The sequence below is a fragment of the Oncorhynchus keta genome, chromosome 1 (genome assembly GCF_023373465.1).
Source record: "Oncorhynchus keta strain PuntledgeMale-10-30-2019 chromosome 1, Oket_V2, whole genome shotgun sequence".
NCBI classification, from domain to species: domain Eukaryota; kingdom Metazoa; phylum Chordata; class Actinopteri; order Salmoniformes; family Salmonidae; genus Oncorhynchus; species Oncorhynchus keta.
The window spans coordinates 50501883-50525418 of record NC_068421.1 but is presented as its reverse complement, the minus strand read 5'-3'; the positions used below and the strand labels follow the sequence as shown (position 1 = coordinate 50525418).

At 42.6% G+C, this 23536-nt stretch overlaps 1 protein-coding gene across 2 annotated transcripts in view; it reads left to right on the top strand.

The window, feature by feature from the left end:
* LOC118386952 (E3 ubiquitin-protein ligase UHRF1) overlaps nt 1–23536 on the top strand; it is a 48495-nt gene that overhangs the window by 2176 nt on the left and 22783 nt on the right. Inside the window, exon 1 of one of the 2 annotated variants that reach the window (XM_035774989.2) lies at nt 14502–14648. The exons of the other annotated variant lie outside the window; for it this stretch is intronic. The gene's annotated coding sequence lies outside the window, so the exon portion shown is untranslated. Of the gene's footprint in view, nt 1–14501; nt 14649–23536 lie in introns of those variants that run through there. 2 annotated transcript variants of the gene reach the window in all.

The window sequence follows — 23536 nt, the reverse complement described above, 5'->3', positions numbered from 1 at the left end:
GTCCTGAGCTCTCTCGTGCAGGTTTTCATCAAGAATCTCTGTACTTTGCTCTGTTCATCTTTCCCTCGATCCTGACTAGTCTCCCTGTCACTGAAAAACATCCCCACAGCATGATGCTGCACTACCATGCATCACTGTAGGGATGGTGCCAGGTTTCTTCTAGATGTGTTGCTTGGCATTCAGGCCAAAGAGTTCAATCTTAGTTTCATTAGACCAGAGAATCTTGTTTCTCATGGTCTGAGAGTCCTTCAGGTGAGCTGTCATGTGCCTTTAACTGAGGAATGGCTTCCATCTGACTACTGCACCATAAAGGCCTGATTGGTGGAGTGCTGCAGAGATGGTTGTTCTTCTGTAAGGTTCTCCCATCTCCACAGAGGAACTGGAGCTCTGTCAAGAGTGACCATCGGTTTCTTGGTCACGTCCCTGACCAAGTCCCTTCTCCCACAATTACTCAGTGTGGCTGGGCAGCAAGTTTCAGAAAGAGTCTTGGTGGTTTCAAACGTATTCCATTTAAGAATGATGGAGGAAACTATGTTATTGGACCTTCAATGATGCAGACTTTATTTTTTGCTGTCCAATCGATTGAATTTAAAACAGGTGGACTCCAATTAAGTTATAGGAACATCTCAAGGATGATCAATGGAAACAGGAGGCACCTGAGCTGAATTGAGTCTCATAGCAAAGGGTCTGATTGCTTATGTATTTTCTGCTTATTATTTTCAATACATTTGCAAAAAAATCAAAACCTGTTTTCAGTTGTCATTATGGGGTATTGTGTGTAGATGAGGATAACATACATTTCAGAATAAGGCTGTAACAAAATTTGGAACAAGTCAAGGGGTCTGAATACTTTCCGAATGCACTGTATCTTTATTAGAAAGAATACTATATTTTCAAGGAAGGAGTGATGCTAAATGTAAATAATGTCTAAACATACCCCACTCTCCCCTAACCATAAATGGTCAGAATACTAAAATCAGGAGCAGGAAGTGAGGCCATTAGTTGACCCCCAGTCAGACTCCCTTTTATTCCTTTGGGGTTTAAATATACTCTAAGTTCATAGCAGAGGTGCTTTGGTGAACCATGCTTCCGAGATCAGTAACCATGCTTGAGACCTGGTCTACAGTCTAACAAGTTATTGTGACATACAGATAACCTGAGCTCATAGAAAATGTTGACGTGTGCAGTGGGTTCCTGGTTCGCTCCCAGCACGAGCAGTACAGGGATGGATGGGGAAAAAAACAACTGTAATCCGTTACATTAGCAGAACAAATATTGTAATCATATTACATATACTTTTGAAAAAATTGATTACTTAGAGGATTACTTTTAAATTCAATGAAGATAATTGTGAGGAAAAAAACATGGACACGTATCTTTTCTTAATGACATTCAAATCAGCATTGTAAAAAGGAGCTCATTTTAAATTTGAATAGCGTGAGCCGAGTCTGACCGTAAATCAGACACCACTATGATGACACACCAAATGTGTTTGATGGATCGCGGGAAAAGAGCACGAATAGACTTTTGTACCCTGCAGTCCAAGCTCTGTCTTCCAATGGTGCGACTGCTGTCGGCGTCCAATTTGACTAAACGCTTGGCGGTAAATATGAGAGCGACTGTAGTCTACCGCGATACGGACATCACTTCTTGATATCTACACAGCGCATTGATGTGAATCACACAGCTGCTCTCTCATTTAGCTAATTGCGCTTTACGGATTGTGGTTGTTGTGGATTGCTGTTTACAAATCTAAATCGGTATTTGAACCCAGTAATTAAATTAAAGAAGTTAAATCTGCGTGTCATTCATTGTTTTTGAAACCAGTGGACAGTCAGTGAAAAATGCGCTCTTGCAACAGCTGCATAGTGTGGATCCCATCCTATTGAATAAAAGTGGGGCTTTTATTGCTCAATCTAATTCAAGATGATTAAAAAATACAATAAAAATCCATCGGCCTAATGGACACATGCTCAAACTCGCGCACTTTTGATAGATTTAAAGGAGCAATCTGTAGTTCCTTCATTCATTTTTTGATTTATATAACTTCTATCCATTGATGCTTGAAGAATATAACTTATTAAATGACTCATGAGCTTAGTTAAACTGTCACACTACATGAGAACCCAAAATATAAGCTTCCTTTTCTGATGTTTATCATTGTAAATGCAAACAAGCACTTTATAGACATGTCGTCTGCGTAGAGGTGGATCAGAGAATCACCAGCAGCAAGAGCGATATCATTAATATATACAGAGGAGAGTCAGCCCGAGAATTGAACCCTGTTGCATCCCCATAGACTCAGAGGTCTGGACAACAGGCCCTCCGATTTTACACACTGAACACGTTTTTGGCGGATCCCATTACGTCGCGTAGCGCGCTCTATAGGTGTGGCTCCATTGCGCGCTCTGAATAAATACCAGTAAACCGCCTACAACTAAAGAACAACGAGATCAATTCAAGAAAGCCATCTATGCATATTAGTCTCCGTATCAGCACCAACAGGCAGATGTAAATATACTCTGATCTTGTATTTTATTTCAACTTATTTTATGGTTAGGAACATATGAATCGTTAAAACGGCTGTCTAGTCGTTTTTCAGGCCTACCACAGTTGTCATCTGCAGACTTAATGATGGTGTTGGAGTCGTGCCTGGCCTTGCAGTCGTGGGAGTACAGGAGGGGACTGAGCACGCACCTGTAGGTGGCTCCATTGTTGAGGATCAGCGTGGTATATGTGTTGCTACCTACCCTCGCCACCTGGGGGCGGCCTGTCTGGAAGTCCAGGATCCAGTTGCAGAGGGAGGTGTTTAGACCCAGGATCCTTAGCTTAGTAATGAGCTTTGTGGGTACTATGGTGTTGAACGCTGAGCTGTAGTCAATGAATAGCATTCTCACATAAGTGTTCCAGGTGGGAAAGGGCAGTGTGGAGTAAAGGTCGACCGTTTAATCGGAATGGCCGATTTAAATAAGGCCGATTTCAAGTTTTCATAATAATCGGAAATCGCTATTTTTGGACACCGATTTAGCAGATTTAAAATATATATATTTTTAATTTTTATTTTTAATTTTTATTTGATTTATTTAACTATGCAAGTCAGTTAATAACACATTCTTATTTTCAATGACTGCCTAGGAAGGGTGGGTTAACTGCCTTGTTCAGGGGAAGAACGACAGATTTTTACCTTGTCAGCTCAGGGATTCAAGCTTGCAACCTTACAGTTAACTAGTCCAACGCTCTAACCACCTGCCTCTCATTGCACTCCACGAGGAGCCTGCCTGTTAGGCAAATACAGTAAGAAGCCAAGGTAAGTTGCTAGCTAGCATTAGATTTATAATAAACAATCAATCATAATCACTAGTTAACTACACATGGTTGATATTACTAGTTTATCTAGCGTGTCCTGCGTGGCATATAATCGATGCAGTGCGTATCGTTGCTCCAATGTGTACCTAACCATAAACATCAATGCCTTTCTTAAAATCAATACACAGAAGTATATATTTTAAACCTGCATATTTAGCTAAAATAAATCCAGATTAGCAGGTCATATTAACCAGGTGAAATTGTCACTTCTCTTGCGTTTATTGCACGCAGAGTCAGAGTATATGCAACAGTTTGGGCCGCCTAATTTGCCAGAATTTTCCGTAATTGTGACATAACATTGAAGGTTGTGCAATGTAACAGGAATATTTAGACTTATGGATGCCACCCGTTAGATAAAATACCTAACGGTTCCGTATTTCACTGAAATAATAAACGTCCTGTTTTCGAGATGATAGTTTCCGGATTTGCCCATATTAATGACCTAAGGCTCGTATTTCTGTGTGTTATCGTGTTATAACTGTCTATGATTTGATAGAGCAGTCTGACTGAGTGACGGAAGGCAGCAGCAGGCTCGTAAGCATTCATTCAACCAGCAGCTGTTTATCACTTCAAGTCTATCATCTCCCGAGATTAGGCTGGTGTGACCGATGTGAAATGGCTAGCTAGTTAGCGGGGTGCGCGCTAATAGCATTTCAAACGTCACTCGCTCTGAGACTTGGAGTAGTTGTTCCCCTTGCTCTGCATAGGTAACGCTGCTTCGAGGGTGGCTGTTGTCGATGTGTTCCTGGTTCGAGCCCAGGTAGCGGCGAGGAGAGGGATGGAAGCTATACTGTTACACTGGCAATACTAAAGTGCCTATAAGAACATCCAATAGTCAAAGGTATATGAAATACAAATGGTATAGAGAGAAATAGTCCTATAATTCCAATAACTACAACCTAAAACTTATTTCCTGGGAATATTGAAGACTCATATTAAAAGGAACCACCAGCTTTCATATGTTCTCATGTTCTGAGCAAGGAACTTAAACGTTAGCTTTCTTTCATGACACATATTGCACTTTTACTTTCTTCTCCAACACTTTGTTTTTGCATTACTTAAACCAAATTGAACATGTTTCATTATTTATTGGAGGCTAAATTGATTTTATTGATGTATTATATTAAGATAAAAGTGTTCGTTCAGTATTGTTGTAATTGTCATTATTACAAATCATTTTTAAAAATCAACCGATTTAATCAGAATCTGCGTTTTTTGGTCCTCCAATAATTGGTATCAGCATTGAAAAATCATAGTCGGTAGACCTCTAGTGTGGAGTGCAATAGAGATTGCATCATCTGTGGATCTGTTTGGGCGGTATGCAAATTGGAGTGGGTCTATGGTTTCTGGGATAATTGTGTTGATGTGAGCCATGACCAGCCTTTCAAAGCACTTCATGGCTACGGACGTGAGTGCTACGTGTCTGTAGTCATTTAGGCAGATTGCCTTTTATGTCCGCTGTTATGACATGTCTATGACCATGTCATAAGGTGGTATGACACTGGGTGTCAAGTGTTACTGTTATTTCTATTGGGGGAAAAATGAAGTAGATATTTTTCCCACTTGGAACATGTAGGCTCGCTAGACCTTGTTAATGGTTTCCTTGTGCGTAAAGGTGGTGGCATGCTCTTAACCCACGATTAGTGGGTTAATAGCATGCTATTCTCATGCTTAAATTCAAGGTCAGAATATGCATAGATAGAAAAACGCATAAGGAATTACGTTCCATTTACATCCGCTTAACTTGGGTCGGAATCTGGGCCAAATGGTTTCAAAGTATAGGATCTGTTTTTGCCTTATAAATTCCTACTCTGAGAAAATATTTATGAATATGGGCACTGTTTTGTAAATCTGGTCTGTAAGTAATCCCTATTTACTACTACACTAAACAAAATAATAAACACAACATGTAAATTGTGGGTCCCATGTTTCATGAGCTGAAATAAAAGATACCTCAAATGTTGTGCACAAATTGGTTTACATCCCTGTTTGTGAGCATTTCTCCTTTGCCAAGATAGTCCACCCCCCTGGCAGGTGTGGCATATCAAGAAGCTGATTAAATAGAATGATCATTACACAGGTGCACCTTGTGACGGGGACAATAAAAGGCCAATCTAAAATGTGCAGTTTGGTCACAACACAATGCCACAGATGCCTCAAATGTTGAGGGAGTGTGCAATTGGCATGCAGACTGCAGGAATGTCCGCAAGCGCTGTTGCCAGAGAATGGAATGTTCATTTAAGTCTCCTCCAACATCATTTTAGAGAATTTGTCAGTATGTTCAACTGGCCTCACAACCGCAGACCACGTGTATGGCGGCGTGTGGGTGAGTGGTTTTCTGATCTCAACATTGTGAACTTGAAATCAAATTTTATTTGTCACATACACATGTTAATGTGAGTGTAGCGAAATACTTGTGCTTCTAGTTCCGACAATGCCGTAATAACCAACGAGTAATCTAACCTATCAATTTCAACTACCTTATGTACAAGTGTAAAGGAATGAAGAATATGTTCATAAAAATATATGAATGAGCGATGGTACAGAATGGCATAGGCAAGATGCAGTAGATGGTATAGAGTACAGTATATACATATGAGATTAGTAATGTATGGTATGTAAACATTATATGAAGTGGCATTGTTTGAAGTGGCTACATTTTTCCATCCATGTTTATATTGTTAAAGTGGCTGGAGTTGAGTCAGTATGTTGGCAGCAGCCACTCTGTGTTAGTAGTGGCTGTTTAACAGTCGGATGGCCTTGAGATAGAAGCTGTTTTTCAATCTCTCGGTCCCAGCTTTGATGCACCTGTATTGACCTCGCTTTCTGGATGATAGCGGGGTGAACAGGCAGTGGCTCGCTCGGGTGGTTGTTGTCCTTGATGATCTTTATGGCCTTCCTGTGACATCGGGTGATGTAGGTGTCCTGGAGGGCAGGTAGTTTGCCCCCGGTGATGCGTTGTGCAGACCTCACTACCCTCTGGAGAGCCTTGCGGTTGTGGGCGGAGCAGTTGCCGTACCAAGTGGTGATACAGCCTGACAGAATGCTCTCGATTGTGCATCTGTAAAAGTTTGAATGCTTTTGGTGACCAGCCACATTTCTTCAGCCTCCTGAGGTGCTGCTGTGCCTTCACTGTCTGTGTGGGTGGACGAATTCAGTTTGTCCGTGATGTGTACGCCGAGGAACTTAACTTACTACACTCTCCACTACTTTCCCGTCGATGTGGATAGGGGGGTGCCCCTCTGCTGTTTCCTGAAATTCACGATCATCTCCTTTGTTTTGTTGACGTTGAGTGTGAGGTTTATTTTCCCTACCCACTGTAGTGTCGTCTGCAAACTTGATGATTGAGTTGGAGGCGTGCATGTCCACGCAGTCGTGGGTGAACAGAGAGTACAGGAGAGGGCTCAGAACGCACTCTTGTGGGGCCCCAGTTTTGAGGGTCAGCGGAGTGGAGATGTTGTTACCTACCCTCACCACCTGGGGCGGCCCGTCAGGAAGTCCAGGACCCAGTTGCACAGGGCGGGGTCGAGACCCAGAGTCTCAAGCTTGTTGACGAGTTTGGAGGGTACTATGGTGTTAAATGCTGAGTTGTAGTCGAACAGCATTCTCACATAGGTATTCCTGTTGTCCAGATGGGTTAGTGCAGTGTGGTTGCAATTGTGTCTGTGGACCTATTGGGGCGGGAAGCAAATTGGAGTGGGTCTACGGTGTCAGGTAGGGTGGAGGTGATATGGTCCTTGACTAGTCCCTCAAAGCACTTCATGATGACGGAAGTGAGTGCGACAGGGCGGTAGTCGTTTAGTTCAGTTACCTTAGCTTTCTTGGTAACAGGAACAATGGTGGCCCTCTTGAAGCATGTGGGGACAGCAGACTGGGATAAGGATTGATTGAATATGTCCGTAAACACACCAGCCAGCTGGTCTGCGCATGCTCTGAGGACGTGGCTGGGGATGCCACACCATGGCTCACATGGTGTGCCCCTTGGTGGGGTTATGATATGGGCAGACATAAGCTACGGACAAACACAATTGCATTTTATCGATTGCAATTTTAATGCACAGAGATACCGTGACGAGATCTTGAGGCCCATTGTCATGCAATATATCCACCGCCCTCACCTCGTGATTCGGCATAGTGCACATCCTCATGTCGCAAGGATCTGTACACAATACCTGGAAGTGGAAAATGTCCCAGTCCTTCCATGGGCTGCATATTTACTAGACATGTCACCCATTAAGCATGTTTGTGTTGCAGTTCCCACCAATATCCAGCAACTTTGCACAGCCATTGAAGAGTGGGGCAACATTCTACAGGCCACAATCAACAGCCTGATTAACTTTATGCAAAGTGCTGCATGAGGCAAATGGTCACACCAGATACTGACTGAATGTTTTTTTAAATCCTCGCCCCTACCCATTTATTTTTGTTGCATCTGTGACCAACAGATGCAGCTCTGTATTCTCATTCATGTGAAATCCATAGAACAGGGCCTAATGTATTTATTTCAATTGAATGATTTCCTTACATGAACTGTAACTCAGTAAAATCTTTGCAATTGTTTCATGTTGCATTTATATTTTTTGTTCAGTGTATATCTTGTAATGTTTAGTGCAGTAAGACTAATTGTTTAAGACCACACTAACCTAATACGGCACCCCATGGTGGATCCATAGCACTACAGTTTATGGTAGCCAGTTAAGCACTGAAAGTGTGTGAGCCATGCAACGCTTTTAGATAAACAACCATCAACTCGATCTATCTCAACATTATTTTTATTATTCATATTGAACAGGACATATATTCTCAATCTGTTTTATCTTTGTCTATCCCACCTGGAGACATGAAGATGATGACTGTAGCTGCTGGTTCTGTTGCTTCTGGTGGTCTCGGGCCAATGCGAACTCTGGAAAAGATAAAGAATTTAATAGACTTTAACCCATTTTCACGATAATACGGATAATAACATAATCGACACTGATGCTCTTTCTCTTTGAGGCCATTATAGATTATCCACCCCTGCAGGCTAGTACTTGGAAACAAACAAGCGTCACATACTCAACAACACTGTCCTCCTCCTCTTCACATGGAAACAATAATTCAGGCAGAGCAGGCCCAGCAGATGTGATTAGGTGACTTAATCCTTCCCTGATCTCTGTGGATTCATTACTAAAAAAGAAACAACCAGGGTCTCTTTCACCAGCATTTTCAATTGAAACGAACAGAAGCCTAATTATTTTAGGCATGGAGGAGCAGAGCAAGCCGGGGGAACCCGCCCTGCCTCTGCCCTGGAAGGAGAAACACTGCTGATGAGATTCGTTGAGCAGTACTCCCCGTCCCTGGACCGAAATGCGTTACAATGAAAGCCAAGGAAGCAGGAGAACAGACAGAAAGCAGAATGAAGAAATTAAAAACAGGACCAAAGGTCCACATCCCAATCAAGCTGATCTGGGAGCAAACAGAGCAGATGCAGCCACAAGTCCTCAAAAGAGGATAAGCCAAACTGATCAAATCTTAATAAGTCCCAGAGAGCACCACAGCTCCAATGACTTTTAACCCTCAGATAGGAGTCAAATAGATGATTCAAATACTTGTGCTACTTCATTTAGTTTGTCTAGTAAATTTGAAAGTATTGGAATGGTTACAAAATCTCCAATTGCAAAATTCAAGCGCCCCTCAAAGTATTAGAAAATATTTGACAGACGTGTTTGACCAAGGTCTGATAATCACTGCTTCATTTTTGTGCTTTAACATCCATTTCAGAAGTGTTAAAAATTCTGAGTGGGCACAAAATACGTGAGGATACCTGGGGGGTGGTCTGGAAGGGGGCTCTGTCAGGACGTTAGCATTTTTCAAACACCTGAAACTGCTTTTTTTCCTGAAAATGTAGAGCCCTAATCATTATGCTTGTCAGTAAAAAAAAAAAAAAATCTGCATATCTAACCATACCTTTTTGAGCTGTTTGTATCCTCCTGATTGGTGGTTATTTTGTTAAATAAACTAAACCCGCTACTCTGCATCGCTTGCTTTAAAAATAAAAGTCTACCAAACTTGCCAGTAGGCATGCCAGCTAAGATAATTAGACAAGCTAGCTACTCTAACTTGATTGATAGCCTGCAATGGCTTCTTGGTATCTTGACTAGCTAAAGCCTACTTGATAAAATTACTCTTTGGCTAGTAGTATTACATAGAAACACCAGCCCAAAATTCAACAACAACCAAAATAAGTCACGTTTATGGCAATGTCTGTGTATTTAGAGAAATACGTGTTGGAGAAACAAACTTTCACAATTTAACACCCAAAATCATGCATTTTGTTTATATTTTGGGAATACAGGGGAAGTGTAACTAGGCGTCAGTCTGCTTAACTGTTGGGGAAGCACTGAATACATCTATACTCATAAAGCAGAGCTTCAGTTCATAGACCTTCTCTGACTTGCTGAATATGAGCAACAATAATGTCACCATAATGAACTGCCATCTGGACAATATTCCTACATTCCAGAGCACTCATTAGACCAAGGACACTACACACAATCTCCGGTCATAAAGGGGACTGGGAGGACACAAACAGTGGAGGAGATGGAGAGCAGCTCTCCCCAGCTGGGGTGACCAGAGGTTACACTTCTACACACGCCCACGTCCACACATCACGCGCACACTGAATCCAGCAGGAAGGCAACTGTGACCTTCAGGAATAAAAACGTATAACTGATATTTTGTAACCCCATCCTATTTTTTTTTAGACCACTTTGTCACTACATTTTCTGGAGAATGATATGCTTTCATTTGTGGCCTCTAGATAGGGGTGCCATCACAGTAATGAGGTTCCCATCCATTTCAAAGACTTTGGATATGCTTATAATTCTTTTTTTTTTAATGGGTTTCTTGGCTGCTGCTGAGGAACTGATTTGCAACAATCACTTGACAAAATAATTGGACAAGAAAGGTTCAGGTTCAAGTTAACTCATCATACTAAAACACATGGAAATGTTACATGCTGACCAAACCGGCTCTGCGCTCCATCGTGATTTTGATCCCCATCTGATGCGTTCATGAAACACAGGTTAAAATACCAAAACCAGTTATATTAATTTGGGGACAGGTTGCAAAACAAACATTCATGGCCATTTAGCTAGCTTGCTGTTGCTTGCTAATTTGTCCTGGGAGATAAACATTGGGTTGTTGTTTTACCTGAAATGCACAAGTTCCTTTTTTTTGCTGGATATTTTGAGTCATACAAAATCTTCTGTACTCTGACAATCTACAAATAAAGGGGAAACCTAGTTCAAATAAAATGTTATTGGTAACATACACATATTTAGCAGATGTTATTGCGGGTGTAGTGAGTGTAGTAGTATCTAACGATACACACCTCAACGTAAAATAATGGAATTAAGAAATATATAAATATTAGGTTAGCCGTCTTCTAGTCGATGCCACTCTGACATTGCTCGTCCTATTTAAGCGCCTAAAAAACAGTAAGTCGATGGGTGAGATTGGACTTGCTTGCGCAAGCAGTTTGGAGGAAATGATTGAATAGTGCCTTCAGAAAGTATTCATACCGCTGGACTTATTAAACATTTTGTTACAGCCTGAATTCAAAATGGATTATTTATATTTGATTTCTCACTCATCTACACACAATACCCCATAATGACAAAGCGAAAACAGGTTTTTAGAAATGTAGCAAATGTATAAAAACAAACTGAAATATGACATTTACATAAGTATTCAGACCCTTTACTCAGTACTTTGTTAAAGCACCTTTTGGCAGCAATTAGAGCTGTGTCTTTATGGATAAGTCTCTAAATGCATTCCACACCTTGATTGTGCAGCATTTGCCCATTATTCTTCCCTAAATTATTCACACTTTGTCAAATTGGTTGGTGAAAATGGTTAGACAACCATTTTCAGGTCTTGCCATAGTGTTTTAAAGTAGATTTAGGTTAAAACTGTAAAAATGCTGACCAGACCACTTTGCGTGCATGTAGATTTTGTTCACACACTCAACGCTATCAGGACACACAGATTGAAATTTCAAAACGAACTCTGAACTAACTAAACTCTGCAAAAAAAATAAATAAACGTCCTCTCACTGTTAACTGCGTTTTATTTTCAGCAAACTTAACATGTAAAAATGTGTATGGACATAAGATTCAACTGAGACAGACAAACTGAACAAGTTCCACAGACCTGTGACTAGCAGAAATGGAATAATGTGTCCCTGAACAAAGGGGAGGGGGTCAAAATCAAAAGTAACAGTCAGAATCTGGTGTGGCCACCAGCTGCATTAAGTACTGCTGTGCATATAATATAATAATATATGCCATTTAGCGGACGCTTTTATCCAAAGCGACTTACAGTCATGTGTGCATACATTCTACGTATGGGTGGTCCCGGGAATCGAACCCACTACCCTGGTGTTACAAGCGCCATGGTCTACCAACTGAGCTACAGAAGGACCACATCTCCTCATGGCCAGTTCTTGCTGTCAGATGTTACCCCACTCTTCCACCAAGGCACCTGCAAGTTCCCGGATATCCAACAGGTCCAAGACGTGCTCAATGGGATTGAGACCCGGGCTCTTCGCTGGCCATGGCAGAACATTGACATTCCTGTCTTGCAGGAAATCATGCACAGAACGAGCAGTATGGCTGGTGGCATTGTCATGCTGGAGGGTCATGTCAGGATGAGCCTGCAGGAAGGGTACCACATGAGGGAGGAGGATGTCTGCCCTGTAACGTACAGCATTGAGATTGCCTGCAATGACAACAAGCCCAGTACGATGATGCTGTGGCACACCACCCCAGACCATGATGGACCATCCACCTCCAAATAAATCCTGCTCCAGAGTACAGGCCTCGGTGTAACGCTCATTTCTTCATCAATAAACGTGAATCCAACCATCACCCATGGTGAGACACAACAGCGACTCATCAGTGAAGAGCACTTTTTGCCAGTCCTGTCTGGTCCAGCGACGGTGGGTTTGTGCCTATAGGTGACGTTGTTACCGGTGAGGACCTGCATAACAACAGGCCTTCAAGCCCTCAGTCCAGCCTCTGTCATCAATAGGATGAGAGTCTGAGCACTGATGGAGGGTTTGTGCGTTCCTGGTGTAACTCGGGCAGTTGTTGCCATCCTGTACCTGTCCCGCAGGTGTGATGTTCGGCTGTACCGATCCTGTGCAGGTGTTGTTACACGTGGTCTGCCACTGCGAGGACGATCAGCTGTCCGTCCTGTCTCCGTGTAGTGCTGTATTAGGCGTCTCACAGAACGGACATTGCAATTTATTGCCCTGGCCACATCTGCAATCCTCATGCCTCCTTGCAGCGTGCCTAAGGCACGTTCACGCAGATAAGCAGGGACAGCTTTCTTTTGGTTTTTTTCAGAATCAGTAGAAAGGCCTCTTTAGTGTCCTAAGTTTTAATAACTGTGACCTTAATTGCCTACTGTCTGTAAGCTGTTAGTGTCTTAACGACAGTTCCACAGGTGCATGTTAATTTATGGTTCATTGATGGGAAACTGTGTTTAAACCCTTTACAATAAATATCTGAAGTTATTTGGATTTTTAGTTCATATTAATTTGGGGACAGGTCGAAGCTTGAAACATTTATTGCAATTTAGCTCGCTAGCTTGCTGTTGCGAGCTAATTTGTCCTGGGATATAAACATTTTTTTATTTTTTTTATCTGAAATACTCTGACAATTAATCCACAGATAAAAGGGTAAAAGTTTGTTTCTCGTCACCTCTCCTCCTTCAGGCTTCTTCTTTGGACTTTATGGCGGTTGGCAACCAACTTTAAGGTGCTTAACAGTCACCATTGTCCCCATGGTGAAATCCCTGAGCTGTTTCCTTCCTTTCCGGCAACTGAGTTAGGAAGGGCGCCTGTATCTTTGTATATTAATATACCATCCAAAATGTAATGAATAACTTCACGATGCTCAAATGGATATTCATTGTCTGTTTTTTTAACATTTTATTTTGACCCATCTACCAACATGAGCCATTCTTTGTGAGGCATTGGAAAACCTCATCTTTGTGGTTGAGTCTGTTTTGAAATTCACTGCTCGGCTGAGGGACCTTACAATTATCTGTATGTACAGAGATGAGGTAGTCATTCAAAATCATGTTAAACACTATTATTGCCCATGGTGAGTCCATGCAACTTATTTTGTGACTTAAGAAAATACTTGTCTCGACAGTGACACATTTTAATTCAAGGGGTTTGAATACTTTCTGAAGGCACTATGTGTACATTTATTTTGCAACGTTCGTGCACAGTGCACGCAATGCTTGCGGTTTGGCCAGCATGTTAGGACTTGGGAGAGAGGATACAAGTGGTTAGAAAGAGCCAATTATGTAATGCAGTGGTTAGTTAGAACAATGTTGAGCAGGATGTTGTCCTTTAAGACATGGTGAATGGTTTTGGTGCTAGGATGGACGAGAGGCATAAAAATCAAGAATAAAACAGAAGGAGAAAAAAAAAGATTCAACTTTATCCTGGTGGCACTTCCTTGCCACATTATTTGTCCTTAGTAGTAACCTACAACAAACACTCATCCCGATCAACATCAAATGTTAGTCTACAAACACTTTCATTAAGAAACATTGTAGGTAAAAACGATTATGGGATATGTAAACTGTCCAATTTGATTAGTCTTTTATCTCATAACGTCCTGCGAACAACAACTGACTATTGTGTTCACACTTGGCACGATATTCTCCCGCCAAACTGAACTACGAGACAGGAACACTGGACGCATAATATCACGCGCCAGCAGCACATGGCTGTAGCAATCCCTAGCTAAACAGTTTTCTATGCTGAGCAAGGCTTCTATGCATTGTTTTTGTTAAATTTGACAAAAACGGCTATTTTGGTTTCTGCAATCTATCGTGTGGTGTCAAACTCCGATCGGTGTTCTCTCAGGCATAATGTGGCGATAGAACTTTGTTAAACACAGTCCCGTTTCTGTCTTTGATTGTACTGCAATTTACATAATCTCGCGCCAAATTATCGGAAGACAAGAGACCCTGGTTTCGCGCGCTGAGGCTAAACTCCGGACACAGTTTTGATTGACATGCATTATAGCCCCTCAGAGAGCAACTCAGACGTGGTAATAGCCAATAGTGAAACTAAGTTTTTTTTTGGCAGGCGGGGAATCACTGTTGAAGATTCTCATTGATTCAGTCCCCTAAAAGCAGTCTATACAGAGGAGTTGTGTACGGATTAAGTTTGACGGTTTACTAAACGTCAAATTATCTACATTTGGAAGAAAAAACTGGTAATATAAACGTTTATACTTTGACAAGTTTGGTATTTTGAAAGTTGCTGGCTGAAACTTGGCACAGTGGATAAGCTAGCTAACGTTAACTTTGCTAACATTTGGTAGGGTGAATTCGAAATATTCTAGTTAAACTTTGTCGAGGGAAATGAACGTTAACGTTACATGCTTCACATTACTCATTAGGTACGTGTCAGTGTGATCAATGTAATAGTATTTAATTTGGTTACCTAGCGAGCTACTTCAACTCCACAATTTATTAGATACTAACTTTCGTTATGTTGTCGCGTTATCTAGCTACTGTAGCTAGGCTAATGTAACGTGGTGTGCTGTCAATGTCGATTACCACATCCACCAGTAGTCTGATTTAATCAGGCTATAACTACCTATGTAAGTACCAATTGTGTAGAACCGCCTGATTAAATCAGACTGCTGAAACTATTGCCTGATATCGTAAATGTTCCACACAAGCCAGAATTTGAAATACAATCAATTTAAACGGCGCTCTAATGTTACATTACCGGTTATCTGTGCGGTTTATCTTTCAGCTGCTCGAAATGAGACCATATCAACTGTAAGAAAATCTTTATGAAACTTTTTAGAGATCCTGTAGGTACAGTATATGGTTCGGCTTGGCACCGAGGTAGCCAGTAGTTCCGATCCGCTTGCTTTCAGCAGCACTAGGGTCAGCAGCACTAGAGGTCAGCAGCACTAGGGTCAGCAGCACTAGGGTCGGACAGGTTTCCTGTGTAGATTAAGACAGCAAGCCAGCAGCAAGATTTGGCTTGGAAAACATACCCCAATCCAGGGATAATAAATGCGTTGCACCCAGAATTGTCCCGTTGTCCCAACTGTTGCACCGAGAAGATTTGAAGGACTGCTAATAAAAATGATAGAAATATATTTTTAAAAAGTCTGCCCACACTAGTTGCTGCTCAACTCCACTGAAAATTGGGGAGTTTTATTGGCTACCAAACAGAATGGAGCAGAGACCAGGCTTTGAAAATTCAGCTGCGACTACATCGATTTGCATAAGGTCAATACTTTAACAAAATTAAATTATGAAATGCTTACCTTGAACCCATGTTTGTCCTCTGTAGTTGAGAGCCTTCTTTTGCTGAAATCAGCACTTTAATTTTTTTCAATGAACGTTACATGGAACCCAAACCGGCTGCGCACGTGCACCATCATGCATAAATGTATTTTGCCCCCCCACACCAAATGCAATCACGACACACAGGTTAAAATATCAAAACAAACTCTGAACCAATTACATTCATTTGGGGACCGGTCGAAAAGCATTAAACTTATGGCAATTTGTTAGCTAGTTGCACTTACTAGCTAATTTATCCTATTCAGCTAGCTTGCTGTTGCTAGCTCATTTGTCCTGGGATATAAACATTGAGTTATTTTACCTAAAATGCACAAGGTCCTCTACAATTAATCCACACACAAAACAGTCAACCAAATCTTATCTAGTCATCTCTCCTTCCAGTCCCCACGTGGGTATAACCAATGAGGAGATGGCAAGTGGGTACCTGCTTCTATAAACTAATGAGATGGTAGAGGCAGGGTTGGCATGCGCAGTGGGTGCAATAATTGAATAATATAGTTTAACATTTATTTTGTAACGCTCGCCCACTCGACGCGAGCGGTGTAGTCAGACTGTTAGTGCTATCATTTTGAACACACATGCACCTAAATATTTTCCTGTTATACATGGCATTCTTATTTGGGTGCCCGCAGGGGGGAAAAAATGTTTAATTGCTAACAATTTATATTATTAATACCTCAAATATTGTGCTCATTTTTAATTTTGCTCTTACATTTTCAACTTAGCTCCCTCCTTGTAAAAAAAAATATATAAAAAAAAGGCAGCGTAGAACCCTGCGACTGTTTCCTTGTTGAGATTCAATTGACATTCAATTGTGCATTTGCGCTTAATTCCACAAAGCCTGGTCTCTGCTCCACTCCGTTAGTTGAGTTCATCAATCTTACTTCACCGTGGAGTTTAGTCGGCTAGTGTTATATTGGATATTCGGTTTTCTCTTGTCAAAAGCAATTAAACCAAGCATGCCATGAACATTGTATATTCGGAATCAGGAGGATGGAGAATGATTTTTAAAATCGTATAAAAAATTCACACGTCGTTGTTTCGATCCCCATATTCAGAACAAACCATTTTCATGGTCATGTCATGCTTGGTTCAATAGCTATGAGAGGGGAACCAAAACAAAATTAATTTGACCTCGGTGCCAGTATATAAACCATATACCTACTGGCTCTCTTAAGTCAGGTAAACAATACTTTCCTGTAGATATTTTGAGCTGCTGAAGATCAAACTGCACAGACACAACAGGTGGAATAAGTTTTAATAAAATTATATATTTTTAAACGTTCTGACTTGTAAGGTACAATTTTGCAGCCATTTGTTTTATATAGAAATTCTGTATTACAGCCTGATTTAATCAAGACTAGATGTGTGGGTGCTAGCCGCTTCTAGCTAGATAGCTTCTGAATTTCAATGGCTACCCATTAGCTGTTAGGTAGTATGACTAGCTAGTTAACATAGTTAACATAGAACTAAATTAGCTTAACTTACTAAGATAGCTAGGTAGCTATTGCAAAATTGTTTGTTTACGCCAGCTATGGAGATATTACTTGCAGATTTTAATATTCACTTGTGTAGCTAGCTACGCCAATAGGCAGGTATCCTAGCGGTTAAGAGCTGATTTGAAATCCCGAGCAGGCAAGGTGTAAAAATCTGCCATTGAGCATGGCAGTTCTGCCCAACAACTGCTCCCCGGACACCGACGACATGTATGTTGATTAAGGTAGCTCCCCACACCTCTCTGATATAGGGGTATGGTTAAATGCAGAAGACATATTTTGGTTGAATGCATTTTTTTATCCCCTTTCCCTAACCAGCCGAGAAAGCAAATGGCACACTTTCTTGAAGCATACATAAAATTCCCTGGTTGAGATATTTAAATAGCTAGCTACTTATAAATCGTTTCCCCAATAATGTTTTATTATTCATTTGTAGCTAGCTAACAAGTCAAAGTAAACTGGCTAAGCAGCTTGCTAACATAAGTACAGCCACTACAATGTGTATTCTGAGTGGAAAATTAACTTTTTGGTCTAACAGCCACTCAATTTTTTTTATTTTTTTACCAGACATAATTAAACCAAAACTCACAAACGTATGAGCCTGCTTCTAATGTTTGTAAAACAAGACATGTATTTCTATTAAGTAATGGGATGTATAGCTTAATTTCATGATTGACCTGCGCCTCTATAAAGTTTTATCAATGTATTTAATGTTTTTATGTTACCCATTTTTCTCCCCAATTTTGTGATCTACAATTGGTAGTCAGTCGGTCTTGTTCCATCGCTGCAACTGCCCTACTCGGGAGAAGCTAAGGTCGAGAGCCACGCTTTCCTCTGAAACACGATCCGCACTGCTTCTTGATGCACTGCTCGTATAACCCGGAGCCAGCCACACTAATGTGTCGGAGGAAACACTCTCGACTGAAGTCAGCTTGCAGGCGCCCGTCCCGCCACAAGGAGTCGCTAGAATGCTATGGGACAAGGAATCCTGGCCGGCCAACCCCCCCGTCCCCCCAACAGCGCTGGGCCAATCACGGCAGGCTGTGAACCCGGGGCTCTAGTGTCATCTCAAGCGCTGCAATGCAGTTAACACACACATGGAAGCAGCGGTCTAAGGCACTGCAAGAGGAGTCACTACAGTCCCTGGTTCGAATCCAGGCTGTGTCACATCCAGCCGTAATTGGAAGTCCCATAGGTTGGTGCACAATTGGACCAGCGTCGTCCGGGGTAGGCCGTCATTGTAAATAAGAATTTGTTCTTAACCGGCTTGCCTAGTTAAATAAAGGTTACACTACACTGACCAAAACATTATTTTGTTGGCTTTTACGCGTGTCCACATTACCAGTAAAACATAATCCATATCTATTTCTTTCACTTACTTGCTGTTTCGTTGTTCATTTGTTCTGTTTCATTCTCAATCATGATTTCTATGGAACACCGTTTGGGTCTTTGCGTGTCAAAAAATATACTATTTAACACTGACATGCCAAATAACACTGTTTGACGTACCAAATAACACCTGAATATGACTGCACGTCACATAATAATTTAAGTGCGTTTATAATTTCTTCCCGTAGTTATTACAGTAATCAATTACTCATATTTCATGTCATGCTATGATGCTGGTAAAGTTGTCTCGTGCATCTACAGTGCTGGTCATTAAAAAAAAGCTAGCTAGCTTATGGATGCAAACAATGTTCTTCCCCCAAAACATAGAAAAATTACATCTGTTTCAGTAGCTATAGTTAGCTAGGTAATTATATAGCTAGGTGTCATCTAAAATAACCCTACTTTATTTACAGTCAGGAAAGCTAAGGCCAGCTTCTTCAGGCAAAAGTTTGCATCCTGTAGCTCCAACTCCAAAAAGTTCTGGGACACTGTGAAGTCCATGGAGAACAAGAGCACCTCCTCCCAGCTGCCCACTGCACTGAGGCTAGGAAACACGGTCTCCACCGATAAATCCATGATTATCGAAAACTTCAATAAGCACTTCTCAACGGCTGGCCATGCCTTCCGCCTGGCTACTCCAACCTCGGCCAACAGCTCCGCCCCCCCGTAGTTCCTCACCCAAGCCTCTCCAGGTTCTCCTTTACCCAAATCCAGATAGCAGATGTTCTGAAAGAGCTGCAAAACCTGGACCCGTACAAATCAGCTGGGCTTGACAATCTGGACCCGCTATTTCTGAAACTATCTGCCGCCATTGTCGCAACCCCTATTACCAGCCTGTTCAACCTCTCTTTCATATCGTCTGAGATCCCCAAGGATTGGAAAGCTGCCGCAGTCATCCCCCTCTTCAAAGGAGGAGACACCCTGGACCCAAACTGCTATAGACCTATATCCATCCTGCCCTGCCTATCTAAGGTCTTCAAAGCCAAGTCAACAAACAGGTCACTGACCATCTCGAATCCCACCGTACCTTCTCCGCTGTGCAATCTGGTTTCCGAGCCGGTCACGGGTGCACCTCAGCCACACTCAAGGTACTAAATGATATCATAACCGCCATCGATAAAAGACAGTACTGTGCAGCCGTCTTCATCGACCTCGCCAAGGCTTTCGACTCTGTCAATCACCAAATTCTTATCGGCAGACTCAACAGCCTCGGTTTTTCGGATGACTGCCTTGCCTGGTTCACCAATTACTTTGCAGACAGAGTTCAGTGTGTCAAATCAGAGGGCATGCTGTCCGGTCCTCTGGCAGTCTCTATGGGGGTGCCACAGGGTTCAATTCTCGGGCCGACTCTTTCTCTGTATATATCAATGATGTTGCTCTTGCTGCGGGCGATTCCCTGATCCACCTCTACGCAGACGACACCATTCTATATACTTTCGGCCCGTCATTGGACACTGTGCTATCAAACCTCCAAACGAGCTTCAATGCCATACAGCACTCCTTCCGTGGCCTCCAACTGCTCTTAAACGCGAGTAAAACCAAATGCATGCTTTTCAACCGATCGCTGCCTGCACCCGCATGCCCGACTAGCATCACCACCCTGGATGGTTCCAACCTTGAATATGTGGACATCTATAAGTACCTAGGTGTCTGGCTAGACTGCAAACTCTCCTTCCAGACTCACATCAAACATCTCCAATCAAAAATCAAATCCAGAGTCGGCTTTCTATTCCGCAACAAAGCCTCCTTCACTCACGCTGCCAAGCTTACCCTAGTAAAACTGACTATCCTACCGATCCTCGACTTCGGCGATGTCATCTACAAAATGGCTTCCAACACTCTACTCAGCAAACTGGATGCAGTCTATCACAGTGCCATCCGTTTTGTCACTAAAGCACCTTATACCACCCACCACTGCGACTTGTATGCTCTAGTCGGCTGGCCCTCACTACATATTCGTCGCCAGACCCACTGGCTCCAGGTCATTTACAAGTCCATGCTAGGTAAAGCTCCGCCTTATCTCAGTTCACTGGTCACGATGGCAACACCCATCCGTAGCACGCGCTCCAGCAGGTGTATCTCACTGATCATCCCTAAAGCCAACACCTCATTTGGCCGCCTTTCGTTCCAGTACTCTGCTGCCTGTGACTGGAACGACTTGCAAAAATCGCTGAAGTTGGAGACTTTTATCTCCCTCACCAACTTCAAACATCAGCTATCCGAGCAGCTAACCGATCGCTGCAGCTGTACATAGTCTATAGGTAAATAGCTCACCCTTTTTCACCTACCTCATTCCCATACTGTTTTTATACTGTTTTTATTTATTTACTTTTCTGCTCTTTTGCACACCAATATCTCTACCTGTACATGCCCATCTGATCATTTATCACTCCAGTGTTAATCTGCAAAATTGTATTATTCGCCTACCTCCTCATGCCTTTTGCACACTGTATATAGACTGCCCATTTTTTTCTACTGTGTTATTGACTTGCTAATTGTTTACTCCATGTGTAACTCTGTGTTGTCTGTTCACACTGCTATGCTTTATCTTGGCCAGGTCGCAGTTGCAAATGAGAACTTGTTCTCAACTAGCCTACCTGGTTAAATAAAGGTGAAATAAATAAAAATAAGACGGTTCTTATTTGATTTAATTAATGGCGGTCGGATTTGCGGTTTGCCTTCATAATAAAAGCATGTCATTTACAGTGATACAAATGAATACAAATAGTAGAACTATGCCATGCGTTTATTTTGAAGGCAAACCGCAAATTCCATTATTGCGCCTAAACCTGGTCCGGTCGAGCCTCACTAGCCAGATGAGGCTAGCTGGCTGCTTATAACGTATATCTTCCGGCGCCGACAGAGATGGCCGCCTCGCTTCGCGTTCCTAGGAAACTATGCAGTTTTTTGTTTTTTTACGGGTTATTTCTTACATTAGTACCCCAGGTCATCTTAGGGTTCATTACATACAGTCGAGAAGAACTACTGAATATAAGATCAGCGTCAACTCACTATCAGTACGACCAAGAAAATGATTTTCGCGACGCGGATCCTGTGTTCTGCCTTTCAAACAGGACAACGGAATGGATCCCATGCGGCGACCCAAAAAAACGACTCCGAAAAAGAGGGAAACGAGGCGGTCTTCTTCGAGACTCCGGAGACGGGCACATCATGCACCACTCCCTAGCATTCTTCTCGCCAATGTCCAGTCTCTTGACAACAAGGTTGATGAAATCCGAGCAAGGGTAGCATTCCAGAGGGACATCAGAGACTGTAACGTTGTTTGCTTCACGGAAGCATGGCTCACTGGAGATACGCTATCGGAGGCGGTGCAGCCAGCGGGTTTCTCCACGCATCGTGCCGACAGAAACAAACATCTTTCTGGTAAGAAGAGGGGCGGGGGCGTATGCCTTATGGTTAACGAGACATGGTGTGATGAAAAACATACAGGAACTCAAATCCTTCTGTTCACCTGATTTTAAAATTCCTCACAATCAAATGTCGACCACATTATCTACCAAGAGAATTCTCTTCGATTATAATCACAGCCGTATATATCCCCCCAAGCAGACTCATCGATGGCTCTGAACGAACTTTATTTGACTCTTTGCAAACTGGAATCCATTTATCCGGAGGCTGCATTCATTGTAGCTGGGGATTTTACCAAGGCTAATCTGAAAACAAGACTCCCTAAATTTTATCAGCATATCGATTGCGCAACCAGGGGTGGAAAAACCTTGGATCATTGTTACTCTAACTTCCGCGACGCATATAAGGCCCTGCCCCGCCCTCCTTTCGGAAAAGCTGACCACGACTCCATTTTGTTGATCCCTGCCTACAGACAGAAACTAAAACAAGAGGCTCCATCACGTGGACTGGGATATGTTTCGTATTGCGTCAGATAACAATATTGACGAATACGCTGATTCGGTGTGCGAGTTCATTGGAAAGTGCGTTGAAGATGTCATTCCCATAGCAACGATTTTAAAACATTCCCGAACCAGAAACCGTGGATTGATGGCAGCATTCGCGTGAAACTGAAAGCGCGAACCACTGCTTTTAATCAGGGCAAGGTGACTGGTAACATGACCGAATACAAACAGTGCAGCTATTCCCTCCGCAAGGCTATCAAACAAGCTAAGCGTCAGCACAGAGAAAGTAGAATCTCAATTCAACGGCTCAGACACAAGAGGCATGTGGCAGGGTCGACAGTCAATCACGGACTACAAGAAGAAAACCAGCCCAGTCACGGACCAGGATGTCTTGCTCCCAGGCAGACTAACTTTTTTGCCCGCTTTGAGGACAATACAGTGCCACTGACACGGCCTGCAACGAAAACATGCAGACTCTCCTTCACTGCAGCCTAGGTGAGTAAGACATTTAAACATGTTAACCCTCGCAAGGCTGCAGGCCCAGACAGCAGCCCCAGCCGCGCCCTCAGAGCATGCGCATACCAGCTGGCCGGTGTGTTTACGGACATATTCAATCAATCCCTATACCAGTCTGCTGTTCCCACATGCTTCAAGAGGGCCACCATTGTTCCTGTTCCCAAGAAAGCTAAGGTAACTGAGCTAAATGACTACCGCCCCGTAGCACTCACTTCCGTCATCATGAAGTGCTTTGAGAGACTAGTCAAGGACCATATCACCTCCACGCTAGACCCACTCCAATTTGCGCACCGCCCAAATAGGTCCACAGACGATGCAATCTCAACCACACTGCCCTAACCCATCTGGACAAGAGGAATACCTATGTGAGAATGCTGTTCATCGACTACAGCTCGGCATTCAACATCATAGTACCCTCCAAGCTCGTCATCAAGCTCGAGACCCTGGGTCTCGACCCCGCCCTGTGCAACTGGGTACTGGACTTCCTGACGGGCCGCCCCC